Source organism: Thermobia domestica, chromosome 17 (genome assembly GCF_964235325.1).
Source record: "Thermobia domestica chromosome 17, izTheDome1.hap1.1, whole genome shotgun sequence".
NCBI lineage: Eukaryota > Metazoa > Arthropoda > Insecta > Zygentoma > Lepismatidae > Thermobia > Thermobia domestica.
Window position 1 is genome coordinate 72,596,824 of NC_137470.1, and position 23,291 is coordinate 72,620,114.

General features: G+C 35.2%; 1 protein-coding gene across 4 annotated transcripts in view; it reads left to right on the forward strand.

The window, feature by feature from the left end:
• LOC145673727 (serine/threonine-protein phosphatase 4 regulatory subunit 1-like) overlaps positions 1 to 23,291 on the forward strand; it is a 608,213-nt gene that overhangs the window by 1,013 nt on the left and 583,909 nt on the right. The gene's annotated exons all lie outside the window — the stretch shown is intronic.

Below are 23,291 nucleotides of genomic sequence, written 5' to 3' on the forward strand. Positions count from 1 at the left end.
CTTCTGAGAAAATAAATTATGTTAGTATGCATATTTGTATGTGGTAACATGTTTCCTTTATTCATAGACGTCAGGTTAGGTAAGATTAGGTTGAGTATTCAGTATTCTAGTTCAGTGGCTTTATTCTGATACATGGAATACATTTTTAATTTTACAAATATGAACGTTGTAGCAAACACTAGCTACTTTCGTGTTCCAAAAACCGTTTTTATACTTTTTTTTTTTTAACGTAAACCTCCCAACTGTTGATTTACCAATATGTATTGATTGACTGTAGTCTGTTCGCCTGCTACAGGTCCCTTGTTTACTTTTTTCCCTATTTTTATGTCATATATTATGTATAGGGTTCATAATTACGGGTTGACTCATTCCAGGACAAACATTTGTCGATAGTCTTGTGCTTTACCGGATATTGAGTTAATCTAAGTATATATTAATACTACTTTATATCTCAGGTTTGGGATTCCGAATTTTACATCATAAGTCCACGAAAAATATACTGCTACGAACAAATTATGAGTTAAATGCCAGAGTAGCTCGAGAAGTACGGTATCAAAACTAACCTACCCTATCTTAAGCTAACCTAAGCCGTAAGATGCTGGTACTACTCTGCGACACAAAGCGCACAATCAAGTTTCGCAAAAGTGTCATCATGAGCATTAAAAAAAAAAAGTCACAGTGTAATTGCACTTAAAAATTTGATGTTCAGGGTCGTATTCACTAGTATTGTGTTATAGGAAAAAAGTAAAAAGTTTGATCCTGATAAAAGTGTTTGTTAGAAGTATCTTACTAAAGGATTTTCAGTGCAGACAAGAAGTGATACTTTATTAACGTACAGGGAAAAGGCAGGAATACGAATTATTTTTCTCACAATGAGTATTGCTACTGCTAGGAATATCAGTCGTCGCCCCTTCAGTTAAATTTTCCCTGACGCTTGTGATTGCGATAGGTTCATTTGCTTTTTTATTTTTGTAACTGACGTACAGAATATTCAGTATTCAAGGGACAAGATTGAATTTCGGAATTTTAACCGTTCGGGTGGAAGTAAAAGATCCTCCGGGAAAAGACGTAACATTCCTGGTTAATCCCGCCCAAACTGAGCCAGTTCGAGACCCTAGGTATATATTGTATACAGTTCCATAGTTTATGTACATGTACATGTGCAAGCACGCCTTTTTTAAAAAAAGAAAAACATTGTATCGCATACAGTTGCTGCTTTTCCTTTCATTCCAACACTACTCGACTTCACCTGACTTGCAGAATCCTAAGGACTCTCTGCTCACAATTTGTGATAGATATTGTTATTTACTTTATATGTGTGTGAGATTCATTTCTTAAACTTTTCTCCAAATGTTGGCAAATATTTTCTATCGTTTTATTATTTGGAATGTATAACATGAAGTAGGGTTAAGAGATGTTAATTAACTTAACGAAAATAATAAATTATTATTTCATCTTTGCTTTTAGCTGTACAAGAGGGATAGGGAGATAGAGCATACCACAGTTACATTCTATAATAGTCCTGCATTAGTAGTTTAAACTACTTTTTACTTTTTGTCTAAAATTAATTTAATTTTTTCTGATTACGTAATTTTCATCATGTAAAAAGACGTAAATAGCACATCACGGAATGTAGTCACCAATTAAGACAGCAAGGTTCTAGAACACAGGTCCTCATTCCCATTTAGCTGTAATAAAGACAGAAAACAACGTGCCCTGCGGGGCTCTAACCCGCCTTCACTCACTCACGCTCGCTCGGCAATACTATATGAATTAAATATTAAACTTTGATACAGAAAGGGACCAACCTAGCTACTGACATATATAGGGGGACCTGTGTTCTAGAACCTTCCCTTAAGGCATTGATTTTCCACGATAGATGTTACGAGATTACTTAATCGTTTTAGCAATTGCATTATTATCTCAGAGGGGTGAAATATCCAGTAGTTGGGAAGGTGATAGTTCTGTTCAGAACTGCACATGATTATGTATATGAAAGTTCAGCGAGTAACTACTCATCAACTTCTATAATAATATGTAGAATATACATTCATTAACTGTGAGTCGTCTTTTCGTCGTGTAATCAAGAAGCTTTCGTAGTCTGAGGGAAATTGTGGAGTAGAATGGTTTAAGATCCAGTACTTTTATGTTTCTCTCTGTATATATATAAATGTTGTTCTTTGAAGTGGAAATTTCCGAACACTGTCTTTGTTGACGTATTATAGTTAAATCACAAATAGAAACGCAATAACTGTTGGGATAGTGATATAGGTGAAAGAATTGTAATTTAAGACTTGACATTATTATAAAATTAAGAACACAGGAATGAGATGTTAATTATGGGAGGGGGGAGGCTTGAAGAATACCTTCATTTGTTTCTTCCCAGTGCCACACATTGTCTTGGAATGTGTCACGTTAAGTTCTTTCGTATCGCGTACATAATTTTGGTGCAGTAAATTGTAGTACAAGAAATTACTATAAGGAAGCAGATAGTATGTCATTCGGTGTTCTTGCTTCATTTATTAATTTTTAAATTCAGTTATTAGAATTTATTCAGATTTTCTACAGTGCTTTTCAGATTAGACTCTACATTAGCAGTGTCATTGATAAGCGCAGTGTTGCGGATTACTGATACCCCTTTCGCTTATATACATAAAACCACATTTCGCAATATATAACATGGCTGGATTCCTAGATGCTTTTGGATCCTCGATAGAAGAGAAAAAGAGTGGAGGGTGGCGGGGAGCACTGGGAGTCTTGTATAAATCAGTGAAACTGAATTAAAAATGCGTTGCCTATATCAAATAGCAAAGAATTTATTTTAAAGTTATTTGAATTTGTATTGAACTACCCATATATTCTGTTCTTACCGTTCTAGTCTAGATAAATATATAGTAGTTACATGTACATCTGACTGTAAGCATATACGGCAATAGGTGACTTATTTCCCCTTCTGTTCTGTAATAGGGATTGTGGATTCTAGTTGTTAGAAGGAGATCGAATTTTTCAATAAAAATCCACAGCAGCATGTATACGAAAGCCAATTTATGATAAACTTGTGATAATTGTCTTCAATGGAAACATTTGAAAGCAAGTATCGTGACAACTAGTTAATGTGAAAACATCGGGTTTCCACATATGTGTGCTCGTACTTCTTGTCTCTATTTACGATAGTGAAAAATTAATATGGTAATACATTTCTAGGTAGCACGTTTGACACTGACAGCATTCACTGTGGTGTGAAAAATCAGCACAATACTAACTAGCCTCTGTCGCAAATTAGCAACACCGCACATACCTGGTTCAATAAGGTAAAAAGCCGTTTGAATAAAAAGTAATTTGTCGTTTGGAAAGACATAATGACCCCAGATTCTTCACATAGTTTTCGAAAAAGAAATTCAAGCTCTATGTATAGTTCTCAAATAGCATCGGTCTTAAAAATCTACGTTTTGGAGATTTTGCAAACCTCCTTTTCATGGATTTTAGAACTTTCAAGTTTTCTAAAGTGATGAGATTGTTCATTGCATAGTTCCTAGTGGCTGCATGTCAGTTATTTCTCTGCAGTTGCTACTACACTATCATCATCTGTTCGACTATTCTATAAAATACTTGAATCCTTCTCATCACTGCAAATGGTCGTTATGTATGGGTATCGTACAAGTTTCTGATATTAAAATAGTTTGATTCTGATCATTGTTGTCAGTGTTAAAAATGAAACTGAATTTCTCACAGTTTTGTGCTTTCATTAGAGCATTAATCAATTATTTGTGTTCTTACGATAACTCCTACACCTCACAGTCTAAGATATATGTTGCTAAACGTGTTTTTGTCGTCAATTAAAACGGCACACGGTATGTTGTATTTATTGGCTTGAATTATATACACTTTGAATATTATTCTTTATATACAATCAAGCACAAAAAGAGTGGCACCACTGTGAAAAACTGTTACATTTTTAATATTAGCACTGTTCTTGTCTACTAATAGCGTTCTAATGCTTATGTAGTACACATATGAACACTAAAAGAAAACTCTTAAGCTTTATACATTAAGTGACCTTATAGTCCACAGTGCGTATCAGGAAACACCTACTTTTTTGTGACTGTATATATGTGTTATTTTACTTAAATAGCGTGTTTTTATTTACAAAGCATGTATACTAATAACGGTGGCCATATTGTTAGAATGACTAACTTGAATGCATGTACGTTACGGATCCAAGTAGAAATGCTTGATTCTCTGGCGGCTCGTTTTTCCGTGCACGTAATAGGCTGATAAATTGAAACATACATTGGCTCTAGATTCGTTAAGTTACATTATCTGATTGGTTGACGAATAATTCCAGTATGAGTGCAAAGAAATCTGGGTACAAATGTGATCTATCATTCTCTGATGAGTATAGCTGAACAATAAAGGTATATTCGTTAAGAAATATTTTTTTTAGCGGGGAATTGTGGAAGATGTTTCCGCAGTAACGCTTTTTTTTTTTTTTTTTTTTTTTTTTTTTTTTTTTTTTTTTTTTTTTTTAGAACTTTCTCAAGAAAGCGTAAAATTACAGTTTGAGCGTTTTGTGGCATATTGAAGGCCTAATGTTTATGCATAAGCACATGTTTAGTTCGTTAGTTGCTCGGAAGGAAGGAAACTGTGTAAATGTTTATGTATGCTTGTCTGTTTTTTTGTTCTTAACAATTCATATGGTTTTGTTCTGTTTTCAGAACGCTAATAAGTATATCACGTTTCAGTTTTAGTATATCACCTTATACAGTTTCTTATATGTACAATAAACAATTTTAAAGCAAGCTCTTTACGTATCAGAAAGCGACGGGCAAATATATTAACACGTTAGCTGCCTAGGGTAAATTTTGTTGTTCATATTTTTTAAACATAATGTTAATGCTGAAATATTATCTAAGACAAGGTATTGAATCTGTGTGCATAAAACTTGGGGGTCCAATCGGATCTACATGTGTGTTTTTTGTTTATGGGCAAGGGGATAAATTACAGTTGAACTTGCAGCTCCGTTTGATAGTCATTTGATCATTATTACGTGTGCAAGCTAGCTTTCTGTGAGAAGTGTGGATTAATTCCTCGTGGTTTTAGTGCTAATAAGCAGTTTCTTTGAGCTATGTAAAACGAAGAAATATGCACAGAACTTGATCTCATTAGTAATAACAGTATAGTGATCTAAACCTTTCCTTCACAACACTGTCATCTTGTCAAAATAAATTAAAATGAATAATAATTCCATTGTTAAACTTTTAACCTGTCATTCAAAAATCCAACAGGTAGGTCCGATCTCCCTTACAAAAACAGGAAATACTTGTTACATAAAATTCAGCTCCCCTAGCGACGTTAATCAGCAACATCTAACAACAAAACCTACAGCTTAAATCTCTCCTATATGATGTTTGATAGAAACCTCACAGTTCGTTAACATTAGAGGCAGCACTTTACAATACAAGTACTCTAACGAAAACTCGAAGAATTAGAAATTGTGAGTCCGATCGGTCCGATCAGACTCACATTCAGCTAGCGTGTTAAAGAAAACTACCGACATGTGTTCCTTTCTTGAGTAAATACAATTGAAGAAGTGAAATGCAGATGCGGCGGGGTGTGGTTGGGGAGTCTGTGAATGCTCTAGTGGTATTAACAGTATTGTGGATGAATACTGCAGGACTCATAGCGAGTCACTTTTTTCAAATTTGTCACTAAAAGTTACTTTTTTTGGGAGGTAAAGTGACTTTTTCATGTGATTTATGTTTTGCATTGGGAGTTTTCTAACAAAAATATTACAGAAGTAAATGGAAATAGGCAGAAACTTGTTACTCATTACTCTTCTGAAAGCTTCAGTACTTGGTGCCACATGTGAAACAATCAGCTTTATTCTAACTTGAGCTTTTATTCTTCCTAAAGCACAGTGGATGGTTGGTGGATGCTTGAGCTCTCAAGGTAGGGTTGAGAACCTTTCTGTGTCTATTCTTTCTTCTATCATAATAGTCTTTTAGTTTTCTCTCGTAATAGTTAACGCTCCGCTCAACGTTGAGTGTGTGTGTTTGTGTGGTTCATCATGTTCGTCTTGTGTTATGCTTCTTGTATGTTCTTCTTAAGAGTAGGTGAAGAATTTGAATATTTTATGGTTTGGAGGACTCTCAATGCTAAGTTAAATACGTATAATGTCTGGGATGAAAAATTTCGGAAATACGCCAGAACTGGTTCCACTTACTCAGAAGCTTCTTACATCTGCTAAGTCTGCTTACCGTAATTACAAAGCATATTTAGAAAACTAAGAAAGGAGGAAGCTCAAAAAGAAGTAAAGAAGAAAAGATGAAACAAAACAACAAACAAAGAGAGAGGTGATAGAGAAATTGACGAAGGAAAAAATGTGCATGATTAGATTTTGGTCAGTTTTTTATATGCTTTTGGTCACTTTTTGGTCACTTTTCAACTATTTACAAGAGACCAAACCACTATGAGCCCTGATACTGTACTTTAATACCCGTAATACTTACTGCTGTAACAATATTTTACCACTTCAGCATTGTACTTCAGATAGTACATATATCTCTGAAAAATGAGGGTAAGGAACGCAGAACAGCTGAAATAATCGTGTTTTAATTTTTTTATTGCCCCTTCTTTGTTTTTAATAGTGTTACTTGACAAAATTATGAAACAGTAATTTCCTTATTTCCTTAAATATATCATAGGGTACATATAGAGATTTCTTTTCATTAATAATTTACTTGGTTTTCCAGAAAGGATATTGCTATCTTTTTTACTTATATGTATTAATAGGGAAGCCTTCAGGAATCAAAATGTTTCATGATTATTTTTATTTGAACACGGTATATTAAGATTTTACGTATCAAGGAAACGTAGAATTAGATTTTAGTTCTCTCTTCAGTACCAGCGTATTCGTAAAACCAAAATATTACTTTCCAGTCATGGCTGAAGAACCTAACAGAACCTTTTGAAACAGTATAAGGAGCAAAAATAAGATCATAAAAATGCGAGGTAGCAAATGTTTAACAGAATAATTAACAAGTATAAATATTAATCTTTATGTCAGGTATGAGTATGAGCTGAACTGCTGCATGTAAGGATGGTTATCCACAGTGGGTGAAAACAAAAGAGAAAAGAAACACGAAGTTACCATTTAATGTACTCAAAATTAACTTCTGATCGCTTCAGAGGATAACTGGCCTTTCAGCAACTGACAAGAATCAAAGGGAAAATAAAGGGTCATAGCGTAGGCTTACTTAGTGCCAACGGTACATTTTTACTCACAAATTTACCATTTCTGTCTACTGTGCATTTGGATAGGCAAAACAGTTCTATCTTCTAGTGCACAGTAGATAGAAGCGTTAAATTTGCATGAAAAGAGCACTATCAATACTTGCATATGCTTAATAGTAGATTTGATTTTTTCAATATATTTTGAACTGTGGCTTTTATTATTGGATTATGTATTATTGTGTGAGCTTTTCTTTCTGTATATTTCTAGGGTGAAAACAACAGTATTTAGCACATGTATTGATGTAGTCAAGGTTCGGACCCCAGTGAACACTATAGGTTGTACAGTCGACAACTTTACTGAGGGTATTGAGATATCACTGCTATTTATGTTGTTAGATAAATGATCAACAAAGGGTGTACCTTCTGTAGCTTTTTAAAACCAGTAGTATTACACTGCTATTTGCTGATCTGTTTTGTTCGTTTGAAACTATGATTTTTCGTTCGTATAAGTTTGAACTAAGCAGGAAAGATATATCTGTTTTGTATCATGGTACTGCATGATAGTTGATGTGATACAGAAGTTTTAATTTGTTAATATAGTTAGAGCGACTGCTTTCAAGCTGTCATTAGCTCATCGATGAAATGTATGGCGGGAGAGTTCCTGTCCTGTTTCACTGTTAAAATTTTTGTCTTGAATATTCTGTACATCTTTTCACTCCGACGACGAGCTGTACAAGGCATGAAAGCTAAGTGTCTTAATTTGAGCGTCTCGCCAGATGCTTTACTTAAGTAAGGAATTATACAATTGTGGTTTCGCTCAGCTGTATCAGTTTGGTAACTAGTAAAATTTCTTACTTTTTTCGGTACTGCCATTGAATGACAAAGTGAATTAAATAACGAAACTTTGAATTATCTGGTAAGCATTTTTAACAACAATTGTGTGTTTCATTTGGGACAAATTTATAGTTAATGTTTTATTTTATAGTCAGCTCATTCTGATTTTTTTTTTTTTTTTTTAATTTAGTTATTTTGGAAAATGTGTGTTTTACGTGGAATTGTTCTAATATAAGAAGTGTATTTTGACACACCAGCGTTGAAAATTTCGTGTGATTATCAGTAATAAATGGGAGTGATCAATATTTACTAGGACATTGGATGATTCAAGTTCGGACGTTAATCCGCTGTAATGTGACATCTCTTGCTTCTTGCGACAGTGTGAGTGTACTGAAAGTAAATGCATTTCAATATAGTGCATATTGTTGGGGAGATAGGCAGCATTTCAATAACGCATCATTTTTTTTTAGTCCAGCTGTGAAGTATGGTAGTGTATTAAGTACAAGGAAGCGAGTGCTTGGTAGATTAGTGGCTGGGTAGGAGCAATTACTTACTCATAAGAGCACGGTTTACTTTTATGTTCATTTCAAGTGCACTCATTTGTATATTATTCTTGCGGCGTTAAAGAGATTATCTTTGGTGTGAATGGCCTCTGGTTCGATCTTAAGCCGTGCCAGTTGGTGGTGAATAACGTCGTATTAAAAAGCCTATGTAATTTTTCAGAATTGGTTTTTATTTTCTGTGACTCCTCATCTCGTTCAAAAGAGCTATTAAATGCAGCAGGTTTTGGTATAGTTCTTTTCTCAAATTTATCGTGTGGGAATATGAATTTTGTGCAGAAATGAAGAAAGAACTAGCTTGCTTTTTTTGCGAATTCTGATAAACGAATCATCAATAATATCCCATAAATCTATTCTAATTGTATACCTTCGAACAGTTTAACCAAAAGTACCACAGCATATTTTAGGGTTACATGAACTCGAAAAAAACACGAAATCATATATGTGAGGCAGTCATCAGTATTATGAGTTCATGTGAATTCCTAAAACATCACTACAAAAACTACTTGTTGCTATTTGTACAAATAGGGCAAATAAGATGTAAGGGGAAATGAATTGCACTGTGTCGTTGGTGCGAAAGAAATTAGGCGTAGACACAAACTTGATTTGGTTGTATATAATGCAGTCAGTATTGCACAGACGTGGATCATTTTCAGAAACTTCTAGAAGTGTTTTATAGTGTGTACTCGTTACCAAGAGAGCTCCTTCGTGGCTAAGCGGTTAGCGTACGCGCCTTTGGCGTGGGAGGCCCGGGTTCGATTATGGGACCTCATGTATTTCGGATTCCACGTTAATTAGTAGGTCCACGTCTCATATAGCCTCGCTGCTGAATGGGACGTTGAACTCAAAATCAATCAATCAATCGTTGTTACCAAGAAAAGAGACCGAAAATTGAAACTGTATCAGAGGAGCTAGGAGTTAGATTTTATAATATAGCAAAATATTTGATATAAGATGGGTATCGGCTTCATACCATATTCTGCTTTAGTAGCGGTTTTTAAAGATACCTCTGCAGATTTTCATAGAAGTGCTCAGGATCGTGCAATCATTTTTGGAACTTTGTATCAAGTGGATGTTAATTTATGAAATGGCCATGATTCAAGATGCTTTGCAACCTTTTCAATATTTAACTTACTTTGAAGAAAGACAGCATTCACCATAACACCTGTGTCTAAGGTTGAAACAACGGTGCATGTATCGCAAGCCATGAAACTGAATATGGTGGATCCCAAAGGGACTTTCTTTGTCATTTGGAAAAGAGAGAAACCTTTCGTGATGTCTCAGTAACGAAGCCATCAGAAGAGTCTTTTCATAGATATATGTGGATAAAACTACAGTTTTTGTTCTCTTAGGCTTAATGGATATCAAGTTTCGCTTTTCCCCAAAAAGCTTCAATGTAGCTTTCAGTGTTGGAGTGGAAGTGGCCCAAGGAAGTAAAGAAAATGTTTTATATTGACTAGAAAGTACTTGAAATTTAAGAAGAATTGAAATTTTCTTCTGACATTTCACCTAAAGTTTTGCAGAAATTTCGGGAGCACAAGGTGCAGCTTGGCTACGTAGGACAGAAAATGTCGAGACAGTATCAAAGACTTCGGTTGTCTTCCAGTCTAATGTGAAAGGGGCTTACCTTCTTCATTGTGCATCTGTAAACCGTATAAGTGCTAAAACATTAGAATCTCTACTTTTGTCACACACTTATAGTACATGGGATCTGAAATTTGCTAGAAATTCGCTTCTGAATGGCATATTGATGGGTATTTAACGCTTGTATCACCCCCCTTTCTAACACAAACCTTAATTCTATCGCTGTAAGTAGTGCATTTGTGATGTCTTCTGTTCTGAGGAGAGTCTGATAATTAATAGCAACATAGAGTAGTTAAGTTATATCTTGCTTGAGAAACACCGGAGGGCAGCTTTGAAGGACATTTGAGTTCGCCAGCCATGGTATAAAGAATATCAAGTATTGTTGTACATAATGTGTTGCCCCTAAAGTAAACCGCGTCCGTAAAATTTGAGTGGAAAAGACAAAGATTGATAATAGTACTGGTGCTAATTTTATTTCATTTTACTGTTATTCTATATTATTATTATTTTATTTACGGGTAGTACGTTCTTACGTTATAACCATCCTGTTGTGTATTACTGTTGTTTGAAAACATATGCACAATAATCACAAACGAAGTTTCAAATTCAGTGATGCATTATTCGCGTCATACAGTAAGCCTGCCACTTATTTTCCAGATAGCGATAATATAGTCAAAAGGAAGAACAATAATCATACAGTATACAGTTTGATAGATTGTTGTGGAGATTATTTTAAAGCTCCACACTGCCTTTTACATAAGTTTGAATGGAAAGTGAGACGTAATTTCGAGCCATGCGATATTTGCGGAATTGCTTGAATATATATATAAATTTTTATACCTTTTCTAGGTTGAGAGAGAATTACCATTACCACTTATGTAATCTAGATACGATGTGTGTTTTGTGTGAGTTGATAAATTATTTAATTCAGCTCGTTACTTTTGTTTCGATGTGAGTTATGCGTGCTAGGTTAATCGCCCCCTCTTCTTCTGTAGTACTTCTGGACTTTGTCAATACATTTAACGAACGTGTCATAAAAAATTTCATGCAACGTTGGTGGAACTCCGTATAAGCAGCATGAAGTACCACGGTTTTTACTTTGTGGTGGTCGTTTCGAAAATACGAAAAAAAAAATTTTAAAACTTTTTATTTTGAACTTTTTACTGGTGTTATTACTTAACTCTGGTGCCGTAGTGCAAATAAATCACGAGAGGAAAAGTTGCTTTTAAAAAAATGTGCTTATGAAGTTCGTGTTTTGAAATCACTATCGATGACGTATATATCATACAGTTTCGTTCTTATTCATTGTATAACTCGATTATTTAACCTCATATACGCAGCACCCAGTTCATATACTACTAGTAGGTTGATTCGATATCGTTGTTCAATTTCTCTTCCGAGTGAATTTGCATGAGCTTAGAACTCCATCTGAAAAGAGGAGACTTATAGCTTTCGAAACGTGTTTATTTTCCACTCCGTCTATTTATTTATGTATTAGCATTTGTGAATTACAATACAGTAATTTTCCAGTAATAGACACTGTAAACTACATGTCTAGAAAAACAGACATAAAAATACCTCGTGGTATGAAAATTTATGACTCTTTCGTATTTCCATTAATAATATTGTGCTATCGCTGATACTAAACTTTCAGACGTTGTGCATACTTTCTGCAATTTTTCTGTGTAAAGTTCTTGATAATGTTTACAATTATAACCTAACTTTTGTTTCACTGGATACGCGTAATCTCAACTACCATTTTACATAGATTCATATCATTTGTTTAATATACTCGTATTTGGCTCTTCGATCCCAGCCCCCGCCAAGTGAACTTTGTGGTGGACAAACACCGTGTGCGTGGGTTTTCTCGGGGTACTCCCGTTTCCTCCCACTTTCTTCATTCCACCATTTCATTCATTTCTCATCTTCACCGTCTCCTTTAGCCTAACCGGCATAACCGTGGGACGTAAAACTCACAGATTTCATTTCATTTTTTCGTATTTGGCTCGATATTGCAGTGTGAACATGGCGGCTATTATTAACCGTTAGAACAAGGCAAGAAGTTGTTTTCATATATTTGTTAAGAAAAGAAGGAAAAAAATTCGTAATTTTCCCGCAGTTTTGGACAAATCCCTTCCAGTTGGCGAGCTCTTTTCTGTATGCCACCTATTCGTCCCATACAGTACGTTCTGAATCAGCTACAACAAAGGGAAGTTGAAGGCAGTTATTCTAGAATCTGAACGAATGAAACTATCGCTAACCATGTATACATTAATATTCAGTTCAGGTACTCAAAATATACAGATGAATGTAACGTTAACTGCATAGAAACAACATTGGTATAATATAGTCAACTTACAATATACATAGGTACCCAACTTACAGAGTAATTAATAAGCAGGGGTGTTGCTTGTACTGGTGTGTTAACTTTCTTCAGTGTGAAAAACTAAAATTTAGGAGCTTAATGAACTCCTCTGGTGACATACTGGCTCCGAATGTTATACTCGTATAATCACTTAATGTAATGTTTTGACTGATTCAAATTTAGCTGTTTTTTAAAATTTTTTCACTTATTTTATGGTCGTTTATACTCATATTTGTGTACAAAAGTATTACAGTGTGTCGTGTTAAGTATTCCATATTCTGAAATTTATCTTAAAAATATTTCAAGTGTATCTTAAAAATATTTCAAGTGTATTCTCATTCCTTCTATTTTTGTTCAAAGAAACTTTTCAAATGTCAGCATCATGTTAATGAATAACCTACATTAGCCCATACACAACTTACGCACGTTCCTCGGTATTTACTGCAGTGCAGCTCTTTTACTAACAGTAAGGACAAGACCACGTCAAAGTTAAGAAAAGAAATTAACACAGAGAAGGTATGACGTAATAAAAATTTGGTAATACCCCCCCCCCCCAAATTTAATTTTGTTCGTGTGGGTAGATAACGAACGAAAATTTGAAGCTTTCACTGTTTAATTTTCACAAATGCCCCAAAAGCATGGCAGCAACGGAAACTCGTAAACTACACATGAGCGCTAAACAAACTAAGCTTGTTAAACTCCTCTGTGAACATTTTTTTTTAATTTTGCATTTTATTTTACATTCTATTAATTATAATATTAAATATCAGGCATATTGTAATGTGGGGTAATACGTATGAAGTGGGCAGCAGCGTTTTCATGTCTTTCTAGAGTAAGAGTTCAAAGCACAAAATCTCATATGTAAAACAAACTAGTTGATGTAACTGCCATTCGGTTCATTTAATACAACACATATAATGTATATCAAACAGGGAAAATAAGTTATATATATATATATATATATATATATATATAAAGGAAAGTGACTATGTTTGACTTAGTAACTCTTGGACCACGCGACCGATCTCGATCGAATTATTACATAGATGAGGTTCGGGCCTGGAATGGTTTTTATCATTTTACTTTGACGGTGAAACTAAGGAGAGGGGGAAGATACGTACATAAAAGTGATCGGAAAAGACCGATATTAGTGTCGAATTCATAGTTTTCGGGGAAGGGGGGTCGTTGAGATGACAGTGACACTTCCGTGCCGTTTAAATACAAATTCAGCCCATAATATTAATACTTAATTTTAAGACAAAAATATCGTGTCAGAGAGCGCTTCAGTAATAGTAAAAAGCGACTGACTAACGGAACATACTACTAATTTACTACTACTACTTATGACGAGTTTACGAAGGCACTTACATTCTTTCCCTCCGGGTCAGAAGTATGGAGAGTCTCCGTCCCTCAATATTAAAGGACCTTCTACTATCCCGAAGACTGCAAAGCTAAAGACCATCTGACTAACGCCATCTATGGCTTTCTCCACCTGATTATTCCGGGTGATGTGCCCACGGAAATTAGACCTATTTTCTTTGGAGCATCACTAATAGCTTTGAGGAAGAAAAGTGGTGGCATTCGTCCCATCGCAATAGGCAGTGTGTGGAGGAGATTGTCAGCCAAAATCACTTGCCATAGAATTAGAGAACCTCTTTAACACTTTTCTATCCCCACACCAACTGGGAGTTTGCGTCCCACATGGAGCAGAAGCAGCAGTCCACGCTGCTCGTATGTACTACTCTTTTCCACACTATCAGGAGAAAGTGTTTCTGAAGATAGACTTTAGAAACGCATTTAACGAGTTGAATCGTGATTCTATGTTCATACAGGTAAAAAACAATTTTCTGTCAATTTATCGATACGTCCATCAGTGTTACTCGCAACCGAGCAAGCAACTTATACTTAGGAGACGAAATAATCCTCTCTCAACGTGGCGTACAACAAGGCGACCCTCTTGGCCCTGGCTTGTTTGCACTAATTTTACAATCCATTGTTAACAGTATCAATACGGAACTGAACATATGGTATTTGGATGACGGGACTGTAGCTGGAGACAAGGATACAGTACTAGAGACATTAGAAATGATCCCTAGACAAACTAAGGAGATCGGATTGCAAATGAATTTCTCCAAATGTGAGGTTAGCTTTCTCGGAGTCTAATGAGTAGGCTAATAACCTCTTCAAGCTGTTTGACGAAGCCGCGCCTGGGATTCAAAGAATTTCGACAGATAACACCAGCTTACTAGGAGCAGTATTATCTAATGAGGCAAGACGAACAATATTAAAAGACAAACTTTCTAAATTAGAATTCTTCTTTACACGTCTGACCTTGATTTCAGCACACACTGCCTTTTACCTACTACGCGCCTCATTGTCCATACCAAGGCTGCTATACTTTCTTCGCTGTGCTCCATCTTGGCGGGATGCTGATCTTCTGGAATGCTATGACAACACTTTAAAAATCGGTCTAGAATCTATCCTGAATTGCTCACTCAACAATAACTCTTGGTTGCAGGCGTCCCTCCCTGTTAACCACGGAGGTCTCGGCATTTGCCGCGCCATTGACCTGGCTATTTCATCCTTTCTGTCTTATTCTATGGCGCTAAGCCATTGATCGAGACCATTCTCCAACAAGATCTTAGCCTAGTATCGGATTCGGATGTCAACGACAGCATCTCTAAATGATCATTTATCGTGGGATCAGATACCCCTGATCTTGATAAGAGAGGATTACAATCCTCTTGGGACGATCCCCTTATAAATCATCACTTTTCTTCTTTACTTCAGTCATCCGATAACCCAGAAGACAAGGCCAGATTCCTAGCTACATCATCTCCTGAAACAGGCGGCTCCATGCTATCCCATCACCTTCTTTAGGATTGCATCTTCCCAATGACAGTTTTCGAATTGCCAGTGCACTGCGTTTGGGAGCAGATGTTTGCGAGCAACACAGATGTCCTGTCTGTAGAAGTGTCGTAAACAAGAAGGGCCTTCACGAACTCTCCTGTGCTAATAGTGCAGGCAGACGTTCACGCCACTCCAGTGTCAACGACATTATCATGAGGGCATTAATTTCAGCAGGCGCTCCTTCTATACGCAAACCGTTGGGATGCAGTCGTGCAGACGGTAAGAGGCCAGATGGTATGACCCTAATACCGTGGAAAAAAGGAAAAGCACTTCTATGGGATTTTACTTGTTCCGATACCTTCGCCCGATCAAATCTACATTCTTCAGCACAAGCTGGCAACGTGGCTGCACGCCGTGAAACAGAAAAGCGCAAGAAGTACAGCAATTTACTCGACAAATATCATTTTGTCACTATAGCTATCGAATCAGGTGGTTCCTGGGGTCCCGAAGGTCTTAACTTTATAACAGAAGTCGGACACCGCATTTATTTATCGTCAGGAGACGCTAGAGCAACCTCTTTTCTACTGCAAAGCATTAGTATGGCAGTACAAAGAGGGAACGTTGCATCAGTTTTGGGAACGCTACCTTCTGGTAAGGAACTGGAGGAGATCTTTTTTCTGTAATCATCTCGACGAAAGTTTGAAAGTGCTGTTGCAAAGCTTATCAATATAATGTATATTATTTGATAATTATATTCTCCATAAACAATACGTTACAGTCAGTTTAGTTCAGACAGTTCAGTTGGGTTATACACTGATGAAGTGATCTGCTGGATGAATGAAACAACTGTTTGTGTCAAAATGGTGGATAAGTTGCTTTATAATACCGTTTTGTGTCAAGCGTTTTCTCCATGTGGGAATTATCCTGGATAATTATATTGAATTAAACACGGTCTGAACGACTGCTCTATTTCTGTGAATAACATTAACTGGACAAAGTAATGATCATAATAGCTATATTGTATATTTAATAATTTTATATAATTGATGTTAAAGAAAATATATGTAGAAAAAAAACTACTTTACTTATTTTAACCCAGCGAAGCGGGTGATTGACGCTAATGATGAAAGAAAGGTTGAAACGAAAGAATCAGAGCAGGGAAGAATAACGAGTGTCTGTGAAACACGGCAGGCGACAAAATTTACAGGAAAGAATTTTCTCGGTTTTGTGGAGTATATTTTGAAATTTTCCCTGCTACGAATTAGGCATACAGATTTCTCCATGTCGATGGAAAAGCAGGATCAAGAAAGCATGACAATGATCATACGTAAGTAATATTTTTTCCTATCAACTAGAAAAATATAAAAACAAATACAACGTATTTTATTATGAAATTACAAAACAATTAACTAATACAACTCCTGCACACAGCAAGAAATAATGAAACTTTAGTCACATGATGAAAGTTTCGTCGCATATGAATGGAAAATTCACAGTGGGACTCCATCGAAAAAGAGTGGACGCACGTACATAAAATTGGCTGTGGTATATTAACAAATCTTTTGAAAAAATCAGTAGTATTATATAAATCATTTGATTTATCCAAACACTATTTCCTCATCAATATTGCGCATATTTTCTATTATCTTACTCTTTTTACTTTCAAGCTCGTTCAGAATAATCTTTGTTTTTTTTCCTGTCTTCAGCTTGCTTTTGTTTTGTTTCCTTTCATCGTTGATTTGTTGATTTTGCTAAACAAGTACGTACAGTCAGTCTTTTAATCATTTTACTCTGGAGTATCCAAATCCTTTAGACAAAAGTAATTGAAACACTAACAACTTCTAAAATACTGACTCATTGTTTTACAGTTTAAATTCAAACAAAACTCTTTGAACTCCCTCACAACTCAGTTTCCTCTATTGCCATCTAACCAATTATTTTCAGCTAGTTCAGCAAGAAAGAAAAACTTTCTGCGATTCACTCCAACATAGACCTTGCAGAAAAATAAAAAGCACGAAAGATCTCTAGTCAATTTATAATTTAAAGGTAACTTCTCCAGAGGTTAAAGAAAAAATTCCTGTAGGCACTTGCTGAACTCTGGGCGAAAATCCAGAATGTCCAAATCCTCATCGGTTGACATTTTTAAGGTAATATATCTAGCAAACAAATGTCAACGTTCTTCCCATGAATCAAGATTTTCTTCATTTTCCATATTCGTATACTTGAACTCGAAGAACTAAAAAGTTCTGGTTTTACAAACGTACGTAGAATCACATTAAAAAAAAAAAAAAAAAAAAAAAAATCACGTCCGAGTGCTGTAAGGAAATGGACTGAGAGAAGAATAAGTCTGGAATTCAGTAACCAAGGATTCTACTTCAAAAGCTTTTTTTGAAATATTGAAAGTTCAGAAATAAATATTACTTTTTATTCGAATCTGATAGCTCGAAGAGCTGAGAATTTTATCCTTTCCGACACATTGAACATAAAGCAGAATATACGGATAAATGTTAATGTCTCGTTGGGCAATGTAACTATTTTTAAGCCAACACGGAACAGAACTTAACTGGAAAATTTTCTGAGCTTCTGTAAGTGTGTATTCGGCAGGGCGTGCTGGAAAATCCTTATATAAGTTATTCAGAGCTCCTAGAATTTCAACGATTTTCCAGTTTGTTACCTCAGTTACAGCTTTAAATGTTCCGTGCAAAGTAACTAACTCTCAGCTTTATATATATCCGGTATTACAGGATCATTTGGCAACGTCTTCGTATTTGACTTGAAGATATTCAGAAATGTAAAGCTTACATTAGCGCCATCCATTGAAATTTGAATCATCTTTATTAGGTTCAAGGGTGAATGCGGTTAAGAAGTCAGAAGCTGTAGAATTCGTTAAAATCGCTCATGCCAAATAACGCTACACACTTGCCCTTGTACGGTGCTCTAGAATTGCACACTTATGTCCCCTTCAGCAAATGAATTAGTTTACTACTGAAGTATGATGTTTACCCATAGACTAAAGTGACGTTAAAGCTGTATTTTTCCGGTAATTTCACCGTGTGGGAACGTAAGTGATACAGTAAAACCTGTCCACTTGGCCACCTGCTCGTCTTGAACCTGCATTTTCCCATGAACATTCGTTATTTATTACTCAGTAAGTTGGCCACCTATCTATCTTGGAAGTTCTGCATTGAACCAATGTTCTGCAATGATGATAAAGATGAGTTTATCTGAATATTTTGACCACACAGAACACCGTTTTGTTGTTTTTCTTAACACTTTCGTATTTCCATATGAGAGGCAGATGTTCTGTATTTGTGACTGGAGACAAAGAAGCGTGGATTCCCACGATTTGTTCATGGAGGTCAATGGCCAGAACACTACCCTGATAAAGGGGTGGTGAAGGAAGATGTGAATAAGAAAAAGCACGTACATAAATTCAGGAAATTATTGTACATATTTGTTTATCCTGTCTTTATTGGTAAAACCATTAGCGAATCGGCTCCTTTCGTCACTGGGGAATTTTAGTATAGTGATTCCAGAAAATTCTCAAGGTTAAAGCTAACCATCTGAGTTGTCAGTTGTTGGTACCTTACGACTTGTCGAAAGGTAGCGGAGGAAGAGAAAGGTATGTCACTAGTAATTTTTTCTTCTACTGTATATTGTTACGATTACTCTATATATATTATTTAAAAGTAACTGTCATGCCATTGCTTATTAAGATTTTACAATCAAGTAATACTAGAAATACTATTCTAAAAATACACCAAACACATTTATTTTCTGTAAGTTGGCTACTTTTCAATGGAACCGATGGTGACCAAGGCAGGCTTCACTGTAGTTTCACATTTTTAGCAGCAGTCAGCATTCATTTTGGCCATTGCGCTTTGAATACGAAATAATAATTCTGCTTTTATAATAGTATCCTTTATTGAGAAACCATGTAACTACTTTGTTTCGTCTCTAGACTAGTATTCACTTTCATTAGAATCAACATTACGAGACTAGTAAGTTCTGTACAGATGAGATAGAAATTAGTGCTGATAAAATTATTGAAATATATTCGTTATTGGGACATCTGAATGTTCGTTCTCAATATTCGAGCAATATATTCGTTATCCGGATAATTATTAATTTATCTGAATAACTGATATTAGTGAGTTATTCGAATTGCAACAGCACTAGTACAAATAGGATGACACTCCAAGTCAGAAAGTATTGGTTTGTTTCCTTGATTCACAAAGGCATAATTGTTCCTAATATTGATATGCTGCCCAGCGCTACCACACTGTAGATCCCTTAAATGTCATTAAACTCAGTGTGAGGCTTATTTATGACCAGGCACGGGGCAGTCGATGGATCTGAATTTCCGTTGTTGGGGCATTTTGAAAAATTAAAATGTAGGTGGTATTACCTAATTCTCATTACGTCATACCTTCTCTAAGTTAATTTTGCTTTTAGCTTTAACGTGGTGTTATCTTCATAGTTAGTAAAGTAACATCGTTGCTGCAGATAACGGGAATCGTGCGTAAATTTTGTGTATGAGCTAATGTAGGTTATTCATTAACATGATGCTGACACTTGAAAAGTTTCTTTGAACAAAAATAGAAGGAATGGGAATACACTTGAAATATTTAAGATAAATCAGTCGGAGTAGGCCTCCTTGAATTTCAGAATATGGAACAGTTAACAAAACACACTGTAATACTTTTGTACACAAATATGAGAATAAACGACCATAAAATCAGTGAAAAGTTTCTTTAAAAAAAGACCTAAATTTCAATCAATCATAACGTTATATGAAATGGCTACAGGAGTATAACATTCAAAGCCAGTATGTCACCAGAGGAGTTCATTAAGCTCCTAAATTCTCGTTTCCATAAGGAAGAAAGTTAACACACCAGTACAAGTTGTCGCATGAGAACCAGAGGAATGTAACTCCATTTTCGTAGGTTTACAGGCGAAAGGACAAAAGTATTATTTTCTTAGAAAGATGTGTTTTTAATAAGATGGTAATTGAGGTATATTACAACAGATGATCGACAAGGACAACAGATGGTGTTACGTTCCATTTAAACCAAGTGAAGCTTTCAAAATTATGTCCAAACATAAAGAAAACGAAAACCGCATTTTTGAAGTTACGTTCCTCTGGTTCTCAAGCGACGAAGTGATGCCCCAGTTTATTAATTACTCTGTAAGTTGGGTACCTATGTATACTGTAAGTTGCCTACATTACACCAATTCTGTTTCTGTGCTGTTAATGTTGCATTCATCTGTATATTTTGAGTACCTGAACTGAACATTAATGTATACATGGTTAGTGGTAGTTTCATTTTTCAGATTCTAGCAAAAGTGCCTTCAATTTCCCAGAAGGTGCTGAATTATCACCAGTATTCAATGTAGCTTTTCCAGTCATTTTTAACAACTCCCAAGGTAAATGTCAGTTGATATTCCACGTCAGACAGCTGTATGTATTTAACTATGGATGCCCTTTGTCGTTTCATGAATTCAAAGTAAAAGCGTTGTATAAGATCACTCACAAATAGCGGATGGATTCGATTCATGTTTGAGGAGTATACTGGAATACCTCGCGTAACACAGTTTTGGCCAATAGTGGTTTTATTTCGTTTTTATTATTAGACATATTTACATACTTTTAACAGGTTACGAAAATTCAAATTTTGGTATTGTTTACTATCCTAAATTTTTGTTATGAAATTGTGTTTGAACTCATTGTAAATAGTTCTCGAACAACACGAAAAAAAAAAAAAAAAAACTTTAGTCTATCACGAGCACGGAAGGAGCCAGTCTTTTAGGAAAAATATATAATGCACCACAGTTGGATACAGAAAATACAGTACTGGTAAGCATGTGGGATACTACGCACGATAAGTAGTTCTTATAAGTAATATTTTATAATGTAATGTAAATGTGAAATGCAAAATAATAGTTAATAATTACTAATAATAAATGCTACTGAAAGTTAATTTAATCGTAATGTAGAGTATTTTTTATTCAGTGTGTGTGTGTGTGTAAAATATACTGTTTTCTTTTGTCCATGACTACAAATCATACGTTATTGTGTTTCTGAATCAAAATACAGTTACATTCTGAAAATAGTCTTGTTTCTAATGGAATCAAAATTGCTATAGTCCTCGTCACCCGAATTGGCGTATGGAGTCAGCCAGTAAGCTTGCAATGCGCTGTTACCAGTCTTTCAGTGAGGAATCTAATCACTCATAAATTGTCCACAAATACGAACAAAATCAATTATGAATGATTAGATTCCTTCCTGAAGGTTTAGTAACAGCACACTGCCAGCTTATTGGCTGATGTCATACGGTACACATTACCTCCAGCCCGATTAGTCCAAAATTTTGATAAAATAAGCATTATATTGAGTAAATGAGCACAATATTCGGGGAGAACTGGAATCACAGCCGAGTATTTTACTATATATTTTAGTAAAGAAAGATGTCGAATCACATTTGAAGAAGTGAAGTTGTTATGATTTACGTATCTGGAGTCTACTTTCTTTGTATATAAATGTTAAGAAAAATTCACAATTGCTGTTGCTTCACTCAGAAAACATTGTATCATGGCACATAGTGCTTTGAGGGAATTGATTTGTTTGTTGCTTGGTTTTATGAATAATAATCATTAAGAAAAAAATGATTTTTAAGGAATAATATAAATATTTGTTCGGTAACTGTAGAAGAGTGTACAGTAATGTGTTGTGTTTATGGCTTTTGACTTCAGTCTTGTTTCTGTGGAGTTAGTTAATGTAAGTATATCAGTAGTTTCCGATGGTAAGTTTCTGTAAAATTGCACTAATTTTTTACAACCAGGTCAGTTAGATCTCAAAGGAGGATATTAGGATATCTGAGTTGCCTAGGAATGGGATAAGGTTGTTAAACTTCAGAGAGAGAATCCTCTGTGGAACGGAAGAATTTAGTGAAATTTTGTTTTTTGTTAGAACCTAAGTATTTGTTATGACGTGGCTGATGCAAGTTTCAAGATTGTTTCCAAACACAGAATACAGAGTTTTCTTGTGAATAGAAAATTTCAAAAATATTGATGGAAGCTAAAGTTGATACTGAGAGGGGAACTGGCAAGTAAATAGTGCTACCAAAACTTGCATATGCGCGAATTGTATCAAGAAATAATAGAGGAAATTTTTTTATGGGGCTGGTTTAGATTTATAAAGCGAGTGAAATTATTGTGCTTTCAATCGTGTGATATTTAAGAAGTTTTTAATGTTGTAAACTTGGAGGATCACTTTTGAAAGCTCTATATCTTACGTAAATAAATGCTAATGGCTTTATTCCGTTGTGTCTAAAATTGCATTCATTGACCGAATAACTACAATTAAAGTCCTTTTAAAGGGTAAGCGAGAATTGTAGTTATTCGTTTGTAGTTGTTCGGTATTTGATCGTGATTCTAGTCACATTTAAGGATGATTCTGCCTAGCAGTAATACAGTTTTTTTTTTTTAAAGATAAAACTGAATTTTTAATATCCTTACAGTTTTTGTTACATAGTTCGATGGTCACTTTATCCTAACCAATAAATGCATTCAGAAAGTAGGGATGAAAATTTCATTATAGAGAGCTCATGTTCTAGAATAGCAGGGCGTGTCAGAGGGGGAACCAACTGTTAATTTGATTTTACCTTACCCTAAATAGGTATAAATTCAGTAAAGCTAATAATGAAAAAGTCCGCCATGGCATAGTTTTCATAATTGAATTATATTGAGGATAATATTTAAGAACAGCAACAATTCAGGTATCTGATGGAAGCTTACGATAGAGGTCTTACATATGTACACTTATGTCCAAAATTATTGTCGCATGTCTATAAATATGTTGTAGG